Raw genomic sequence first — 9554 nt, forward strand, 5'->3', positions numbered from 1 at the left:
AAATTAGTCTGGGCATGGTGGTGCATGCTTGTAGTCCCAGCTACTCGGGAGGCTGAGGCAGAAGGATTGCTTGAGCCTAGGAGTTTGAGGTTGCTGTGGGCTAAACTGACGCCGTGGCACTCTAGCCCGGGCAACAGAAGTGAGACTCTGTCTCAAAAAAAAAAAAAAAAAAATTAAGATGCTAGTCCTTAAAGAGCTCCCTACTTCCTGTAGGAGATAAGCAGTGCTAAGTCCTGGATCTGATCTACCTTAACCACATGATGTTTGGCAGGTTACTTAATTCATGTAAAATGTTGATGGTAGTAGTATCTGCCTCCAGGTATTTTGTGAGGATTAGATGGGTTTTTACAGGTAAAACACTTAAAACAGGGCCTGGCACAGAGTATGTGCTCAGCAAATGTATGTTAGTACTACAGTGCCTGGTGAGTGTTAGGATAAAGGAGCCAGGGGAAAGCTTCCCAGAGTAGGTACCACCTAAGCTGAGTTATAAAGATGAGCAAAAATTACTTTCTTCTGTTTGCATGAAAGCATGTTGAATGCAGTTTCAGATACATTGCACAGAAAGGATCAGGTTTATTGTTGACTGGGGAAGGTATGAGGACACACAGGCAAAGAAAGGGTAAGGAATGTTATACTCTTAGGGCTTACCCCAGCCTCCATTTCCTAAGAAATCCTTTTCAGAGAGTGGTGCAGACTGGGGGCTGAATTCAGCCTATAAAAGTGTTTTGTTTGGGTTTGGCACAGTGGCTCACTCCTTTAATCCTAGGGCAGGAGGTTTGCTTGAGGTCAGGAGTTCCAGACCAACCTCAGCAAGAGCGAGACCCCGTCTCTACTAAAAATAGAAAGAAATTAGCTGGGCAACTAAAAATAGAAAAAAAAGTTAGCTGGGTATGGTAATGTGCACCTGTAGTCCCAGCTACTCAGCAGGCTGAGGCAGAAGGATCACTTGAGCCCAGGGGTTTGAGGTTGCTGTGAGCTAGGCTGATGCCATGGCATCCTAGCCTGGGCAACAGAGCAAGACCCTGTCTCAAAAAAAAAAAAAAAAAAAAAAAGGGTGTTTGGTTTGGCCTGGACAGTGGTTCTAAACTTTTTAAAAATAATCTGGATTTCAAGCATCATAAATCAATCATGGTGACCCACTGCCTTCAGATTAAAATCTCTGTGTTTCTGCATGATGGGAAGCAATTGTCTGGAGCTGATAGTTGTGCTTCCTTAGTTTAGTGGGCATGTCCTCTTCAGTTTGCCAACTCTCACTGTCTGTAAAATGCACACATATTAGAAGATAAGGGGATTTAACAAAAAGTAAAACAAAAAAGTGCATGCCTTGGCCTTCCAGTGTGCTAGGATTACAGGTGTGAGCCACCCTGCCTGGCCTGTTGAGGGAAATTTAGACTTTCGGAAAATGTATCCTCCTTTACCCCATAACCACTATGAACAGCCTGCTATATTTCTTTATACTTTTTAAAAGTTAGCATTTATTGAGCACTTGATGTGTGTCATGCACTTAGCTGAGCATATCACATAAATTATCTCTCTTGATGCTTACAACAACCCTGTGAGGTTATTGTCATTCCTATTTTACAGGTGTAGAAAGTGAGTCACAAGTTAAGTAACAGGGTCGGGGACCCACAGGAGTGCTTTGTGGAGCTAGTGTCCCAGTGCATTCCTTTCTGATTTCAAAGCCCTTTCTTCTAACCATGACAGGGTCACACCTCCCTGAGAAGACCTCTGGAGAGGATCTGCAGATACTCCCCTGAAAAGGGGTGTTCATAAAGGTCCCCTGCTTCTGCCCTGATCTCTATTCATTGATGGAATGTTCACTGAGTGTCTGCTTTGCAGGGGTTTGGGGGGCATATGTCAGTTATCACAGTACCTGCCCTCAGGGAGTTGCCTGGTGGTGATGACAGATACTAAACAGACACTTGCAATACGGAGTTATGGACAATGCACAATGGTAACAGAAAGGAGAGAGTAGTTTTGCATGGGTGGTGGAGAGTAGGGGGGTGTCAATGTAAATAATATTTAAGCCATGTCTCTTTTCTTTTTTTAGAGACAGGATCTTGCTTTACTGCCCAGGCTGGAGTGCGGTGGTGCAGTCATAGCTCACTGCAGCCTCGAACTCCTACACCCAAGTGATCCTTCTGCCTCAGCCTCCCAAGTAATTGGAACTACAGGCATGCACCACCACGTCCAGCTAATTTTTCAATTTTTTGGTATGTTCCCTAGGCTGGTCTTGAACTCCTGAGCTCAAGCGGTCTTCCTGCCTCAACCTTCCAAAGTGCTGGGATTACAGGCGTGAGCCACCACACCCAGCTTAAGCTGTGTCTTGACAGATGTGTACTGTGTTCAGTAGGTACATAAGAGGAAAGGATACTTCAGGCAGAGGAAACAGCATCAACAAAAGCATGGTAAGATGGAACAACAGTTTGTTCAGGGAGCTGAAAATACTTTAGCATGACTATAGGCTGGGAGTGGGAAGGGGCTGGATAGATAGGTAGGGTCCTGCGTGTGTGGGGCCTTATATGTCATTCGAAGACGTCCATATTTTAATCTGAAGGCAGTGGAGCTATTGCAGTGTTTGTGAAAGGGGAGTGCTGTGATGGATTGATGCTGTCAGTGAAGTCCGAGTGGAGGACACTTTGAGGCAGGTGGGAATTGGAGACAGGGAGGCCAGGAAGGGAAAGACTATAGTTAGTCTATGGTGATGAACATGGAAATGTCCTGTGACTCATCAGAATGATATTAATAGCAGCTGACATTCACAGAGCCCTCACTGAGTGGCCAGATTCTGTGTGAGGTGCTTTTCATTTATTATCTTATTTAACTTTCACAGCTGCCCTTTGAGCTGAATATTGTTATCCTCATTTTACAGATGAGGAAGCTGAAAGATGACTTGTATAAGGTCACAAGGTGACTAAATGGTGAAGTCAGAATTCATATTCATGTCTGTCTGAGTCTAAAGCACTCTGTACTGCAAATCTAATAAAATTATTATTATTTTGAGATAGACTCTAGCTCTGTTGCCTGGGTTAGACTCACAGCAACCTCAAACTCCCAGGCTCATGCAATCCTAAATCTATCCTGTGAGCCTACACCCAGTGAGGAGTACCAGGCAGAATATTCAAATCTTTGTATGGCAGAACTTACGTATAAAGTGTAAGTCTTGTTGATTCTGTGTTTAAGACACATCCCGCATCTGTCTATTGCCTACGACCCCAGGTGAAGTCATCATTTCTTGCCTTCAATCCTACAGTAGCTTCCTAACTGCTTTCCTGCTCCCTCTCTTGCCACCCTAAAACCTGTTCTTCACACAACAGCGTGACTGATCAACTTAAAATGTAAGTCAAATCATGCCATCCTCCTCTGAAAGTGCTCCCTGGGCTCCTCATTGCACTTAAAATCTAATTCCTTGCCCTGACCTATAAGGGCCTCAGCTAACACTTCAGCTGCTTACCTTGTCAATTCCATTTCACATCATCCTCTCCCTCCATCATTGAATTCCAGCTTTATCACCCTTCTTTCTGTCCCTGGAATGTGCTAAACTGCTTCTTGCCTTGGGAAGTTTACATTTGTTGTTTCTCTCTAGAATTATCTTTTCTCTTTTTTTTTTTTTTTTTTTCAATGAAACTGTATTTTCCCAAAATGTTGCAGATCAGTTACAACAAACAGAACGGCGACCGTCAAGGAAAACTGTCACTCTGGGCTCCTTTTTGACCACAGCAGCTATGTGGATCTTTTCTCTTTTCTTTTTTTTATTTGCAATAGGTTATAAGTTCTTTTCTTATATATTCTCTTGTCTGGCTCCTTGCCATTTAGGTCTCACTTTAAATGTCATCTCAGCAAGGCCTTTCCTAAGCACCTGAGTAAAGTAGTTCATGAAGCTCTCTGTCATGCCACCCTTTTACATTTTTTTCATTGAACTTATCACAACCTAATATTTAGTGCGTATTTATTTTCTGCCTCCCTGCACTAGAATGAAAGCTCCTTGAATTGTAAGAGCTAAAAACTTACCAATACTATTCTAAGTGCTTTAATATATTAACTTATTAATCCTTACAGCAATTCTAGGAGGTAGATACTTTTATTATGCCCATTTTACAGATGAGGAGACTAAGCCTTAGATAGGTTAAGTACCTTGGCCAAGGTCAGAGCTGGGATTTGAAGCCAGGCAGTCTAGGTCTAGCATCTAAGCTCTTAATCAAGTGAAGGCAGGGCCTTATCTTCCCCACCTCTGTAATCTGGCACCTTGAATTTATCATGGCACTTAATAAGTTCAGTCAAAATTGTGGAATGAAAGTAGGTAGTCACAAGAGAAATATAGCTAAATTATAAACGAAAAGCTAGGAATTATTAACCTTGATTCCTTGCTAATCTGTGAGCAAGTTCTGAACCTGAACTACTTGTTGTCATGAAACATAGCCCGAGTGTGTCCACTTTCTGCCTCCCCCTGCCAACTTCCTTGTCCAGCTCCTCAGTGGCTTTCTCCTAGACTGCCAGTAGCTCCCAGTGGTTTCCTAAGTCATAGGTCAGGGTAACTCTTCTAACTGATTTGAAACCTGCTTTCCTTCTTAGGCTAAAACAAAGAATTGGGTGTGTCATTAGGACAGTAATGTCTGTTTATCCTGAATGACAATTTGCTGGCTGGCTTGTACCCTAACAGCGCGTCCATGTACCCGCATTGCTGGTTTAGCAGGGCCAGACTTGTGGAGGAGTCATTAGCTGGAGAAGACCCCGGGTCTTTGCTTCCCCACCCTGTGTGCCGCGGCACTGTGAAGCCTGGCAGGCACTCACAGGGTGCTGAGGCGTGTTTTTGTTTCTTATGTTTCTGCTCGAAATGAGGGAGTGAGGAGGGGGTTCAATTTCCTTTTTTTTATTGTTGTTGTTTTTTTTTTTGAGACAGAGTCTCACTTTGTTGCCCAGGCTAGAGTGAGTGCCGTGGCATCAGCCTGGCTCACAGCAACCTCAATCTCCTGGGCTCAGCGATCCTACTGCCTCAGCCTCCCGAGTAGCTGGGACTACAGGCATGCGCCACCATGCCCGGCTAATTTTTTGTATATATATTTTTAGTTGGTCAATTAATTTCTTTCTATTTTTGGTAGAGATGGGGTCTCGCTCAGGCTGATTTCAAACTCCTGACCTTGAGCGATCCGCCCGCCTTGGCCTCCCAAAGTGCTAGGATTACAGGCGTGAGCCACCACGCCCGGCTATTGTTGTTGTTTTTTGAGACAGAGTCTCACTTTGTCACACTAGGTGAAATGCAGTAGCTCACAGCAGCCTCAAACTCCTGGGCTCAAAGATCCTCCTGCCTCAGCCTCATGAGTAGCTGGGGCTACAGGCATATGCCACCATTCCCGGCTAATTTTTTCTATATATTTTAAGTTGTCCAGCTAATTTCTTTCTATTTTTAGTAGAGATAGGGTCTCACTCTTGCTCAGGCTGGTCTCGTACTCCTGACCTCAAGTGATCCTCCCACCTTGACCTCCCAGGGTGGTAGGATTATAGGTGAGCCACCGTGCCAGCTGAGACTCCTTTCTCTTAACATAAATCTTAGGAGAAATACGGTGTATTAGTATTTACACCTAATACGGTGTATTAGGTGTATTAGTTTGTTAGGGCTGCCATAACAAAATACCACAGGAAGCCTTTAATGCTGTGTTGTTTGGCCTGAGCAATTGAAAGGATGTAGTTGCCATCTACTGGTTGTGAGAATGAAAGTATTGTCCTGAAGGTAGGCAATATTCCTTTTTTTATTCAAAGTACTTACTGAGCACCCACTGTGTGTCAGGCATACATTGAAGAAAAAGACTAGTTAGTCATTACCCACATGGAGCAGCCATCCTAGTTAGTAGAATTAGACAGTAAACGTGTCAATAAGTAAATAACGCCAGTTAGAGATAAATGTTCATGAAGAAAACAAAATGTGATATTGTGATGGTGCCTTGGAACATGTAACTTTAGCAGCTGGAAGAGCTCTGGGTACAGGTGATGGATTTCACTTGAGTACGGTTATCTGTGGATATAAAAACACTTATCCTTCAGAAGGATCTTCTAGACCATCAGAGAGCTGATGTCATGCCCTCTCATAGAACTGCTTGAACTGAACTTCATTTTGTTGCATTAAAGTAAATGCTGTGGGTAGACAATGGGTGGTGCTGAGGCTCTTACCTCCCACCTTGGATAGGAGCTCGGTGTGGGAGTTCCTCTTGTATCTCAGTTGCAAAAATTGTTGTGAAAATACTTAATGACTGATTTTTTTTCCCCATATTGTGGATACAATTTTTTTTTTTTTTGAGACAGAGTCTCACTCTGTTGCCCAGGCTAGAGTGCCGTGGCATCAACCTCGCTCACAGCAACCTCAAACTCCTGGGCTCAAGCGATCCTGATGCCTCAGCCTCCCAAGTAGCTGGGACTACAGGCATGCACCACCATGCCCGGCTAATTTTTTCTCTATATATTTTTAGTTGTCCAATTGATTTCTTTCTATTTTTAATAGAGACAGAGACTTGCTCTTGCTCAGGCTGGTTTTGAACTCCTGACCTTGCGCGATCCTCCTGCCTTGGCCTCCCAGAGTGCTAGGATTACAGGCATGAGCCTCCATGCCCGGCCTCCATTCATCTATTGATGGACATTTGAGCTGTTACCAGTTTTTGGCTACTATGAATAAAGCTGCTGTGAATATTTCTTTTTTCTTTTTTTTTTTTTTTTAGTTAAGTCTCAGATGTGCATCTTTTTTCTTTTATTTTTTTTGAGACAAAAGTCTCACTCTGTTGCCAGGCTAGAGTGCCGTGGCATCAGCCTCACTCAAAGCAACCTCAAACTCCTGGGCTCAAGCAATCCTTCTGCCTCAGCCTCCCGAGATGCTGGGAATACAGGCATGTGTCACCATGCCCAGCTAATTTTTTATATATATATTTTTAGTTGACCAATTAATTTCTTTCTATTTTTAGTAGAGACAGGGTCTCGCTCAGGCTGATTTTGAACTCCTGACCTCGAGCAATCCGCCCACCTCAGCCTCCCAGAGTGTTAGGATTACAGGCGTGAGCCACTGCACCCAGCCTGAATTTAACTTTTTTAATAGATTAATATCTTTATATTATATTTTCTTGTGCTTTGGTAAATTGTTTTTTAAAAAATTTGTCTAGGCCGGGCACGGTGGCTCACGCCTGTAATCCTAGCACTCTGGGAGGCCAAGGCGGGCAGATTGCTCGAGGTCAGGAGTTCAAAACCAGCCTGAGCAAGAGCAAGACCTCGTCTCTACTATAAAAATAGAAAGAAATTAATTGGCCAACTACTATATATATAGAAAAAATTAGCTGGGCATGGTGGCGCATGCCTGTAGTCTCAGCTACTCAGGAGGCGGAGGCAGCAGGATTGCTTGAGCCCAGGAGTTTGAGGTTGCTGTGAGCTAGGCTGACGCCACCGCACTCACTCTAGCCTGGGCAACAAAGCGAGACTCTGTCTCAGAAAAAAAAAGAATTGTCTATTTTGTTTAAGATGTTAAGTATATTGGCATACAGTTCATAATTTTATCTTATTATCCTATAGGTTCTATAGAGATGCCTTCTCTTTTATTCTTTTTTTTTTTTTTTTTTTGAGACAAAGTCTCGCTTTGTTGCCCAGGCTAGAGTGAGTGCCATGGCATCAGCCTAGCTCACAGCAACCTCAAACTCCTGGGCTCAAGCAATCCTACTGCCTCAGCCTCCCGAGTAGCTGGGACTACAGGCATGTGCCACCATGCCCGGCTAATTTTTTTTTTTTTCTGTATATATTAGTTGCCCAATTAATTTCTTTCTATTTATAGTAGAGACAGGGTCTCGCTCTTGCTCAGGTTGGTTTCGAACTCCTGAACTCAAACGATCCGCCCGGCTTGGCCTCCCAGAGAGCTAGGATTACAGGCGTGAGCCACCGCGCCCAGCCTCTTTTATTCTTGATGTTGGTAATTTATGTTTTCTCTCTTTAATTAAAGGATTTTTCATTTAATTGTTTAAAGATTAGTAAAATAAAATTTTTGGCTTTCTTGAGTTTCTTTTTTTTTTTTTTTTTGAGACAGAGTCTCACTCTGTTGCCCAGGCTAGAGTGAGTGTCGTGGCATCAGCCTAGCTCACAGCAACCTCAATCTCCTGGGCTCAAGCAATCCTGCTGTCTCAGCCTCCCAAGTAGCTGGGACTACAGGCATGTGCCACCATGCCCAGCTAATTTTTTGCATATATATATATATATATGTGTGTGTGTGTGTATATATATATATATATATATATATATATATATTAGTTCGTCAATTAGTTTCTTTCTATTTTTAGTAGAGACGGGGTCTCACTCAGGCTGGTTTTGAACTCCTGACCTTGAGCAATCCACCTGCCTTGGCCTCTCAGAGTGCTAGGATTATAGGCGTGAGCCACCGCCCGGCTGCCTTTTGAGTTTCTCCATTGTTCATTTTATACTTTATTAATTTTTGTTCTGTACTGTTTCCTTTATACTCACTTAGTTGCTTTTATTTTTTTTATTTTTATTTTTATTTTTTTTTTACTTTTGGAACCAAGTTTTCTGCTATTTAGTTGCTTTTAAATGTTTTTTCCTTTCTTAATATACACATCGAAAACAATAACTTTTTTTTTAAGGCTGCTTCCCACAGATTTTTATGTCATATTTTTGTTATCAGTTAAAAATATTTTCAATTTCTCTTGTAATTGCTAAATAACTCATAGATGATTTAGAAGTATGTTGCTTAATTTTCAAATATTTGAGTATTTTCTAGATATTATTGATTTATAATTTGATTCTATTGTGGTCAGAAAATCATACTCTGTATGATATCATTTTTGTTTTGTTTTATTTTTTTGAGACAGGATCTTGCAATGTTACCCAGGCTGATCTCAAGTTTCTGGCCTCAAGAAGTCCTCCTGCCTCAGCCTCCTGGGTAGCTGAGACTACAGGTACATTCCACTGTGCCTAGCTAATTTTTCTTTCTTTTTTTCTTTTTTTGTAGAGACAGGGTCTTACTCTTGCTCAGGCTGATCTCGAGCTCCTCGCCTCAAGGCATCCACCCGCCTCGGCATCCCAAAGTGCTAGGGTTACAGGCATGAGCGACCACGCCTGCCCCCTGCTTGCCTTTCTTTCGTGTACATACTAAGAAGTGGAATTGCTGGATCATATGGCAGTTCTATCTTTTGAGAACCTACCATACTGTTTCCTATAGTTCTGCACCGTTTTACATGACTGCCAGCAATGCACAAGAGTTTTAATGTCTCCACATTCTTGCCAACATTTGTTTATCTTTAAAAGTGCCCAGTGAGGTGGTGAGACTGATGGTATTATTTATCTTCATTTTGCAGATGAGACCATGGCAGTCAGTTACTTGAATAGGGTCATAGAACTGTTGAGTTCTCACCATGTGTATGACTCCAAACCTTTTGATTTTATAGTCTGCTCTGACTCCCACTTTGTCCTTCTTACTTCTCCCCGCTTCTGTGCCCAGTGCTTCCTCAGTGGGAAATGACTCTGATGTCATGATTAGGGTTATGAGCTGGGAGATGTTATCTGCAGTTTATTCTCAC

The 9554-nt window shown here is 42.6% G+C and overlaps 1 non-coding gene across 1 annotated transcript; it reads right to left on the reverse strand.

The window, feature by feature from the left end:
• Positions 1-3625: 3625 nt before the first annotated feature.
• LOC142873597 (small nucleolar RNA SNORA16B/SNORA16A family) lies at positions 3626-3737 on the reverse strand. Its single transcript, XR_012921593.1, has one exon. It is a non-coding gene; the product is annotated as a small nucleolar RNA SNORA16B/SNORA16A family (small nucleolar RNA).
• Positions 3738-9554: the final 5817 nt, after the last annotated feature.

The sequence above is a fragment of the Microcebus murinus genome, chromosome 10 (assembly GCF_040939455.1).
Source record: "Microcebus murinus isolate Inina chromosome 10, M.murinus_Inina_mat1.0, whole genome shotgun sequence".
In the NCBI taxonomy this organism is placed as follows: Eukaryota; Metazoa; Chordata; class Mammalia; order Primates; family Cheirogaleidae; genus Microcebus; species Microcebus murinus.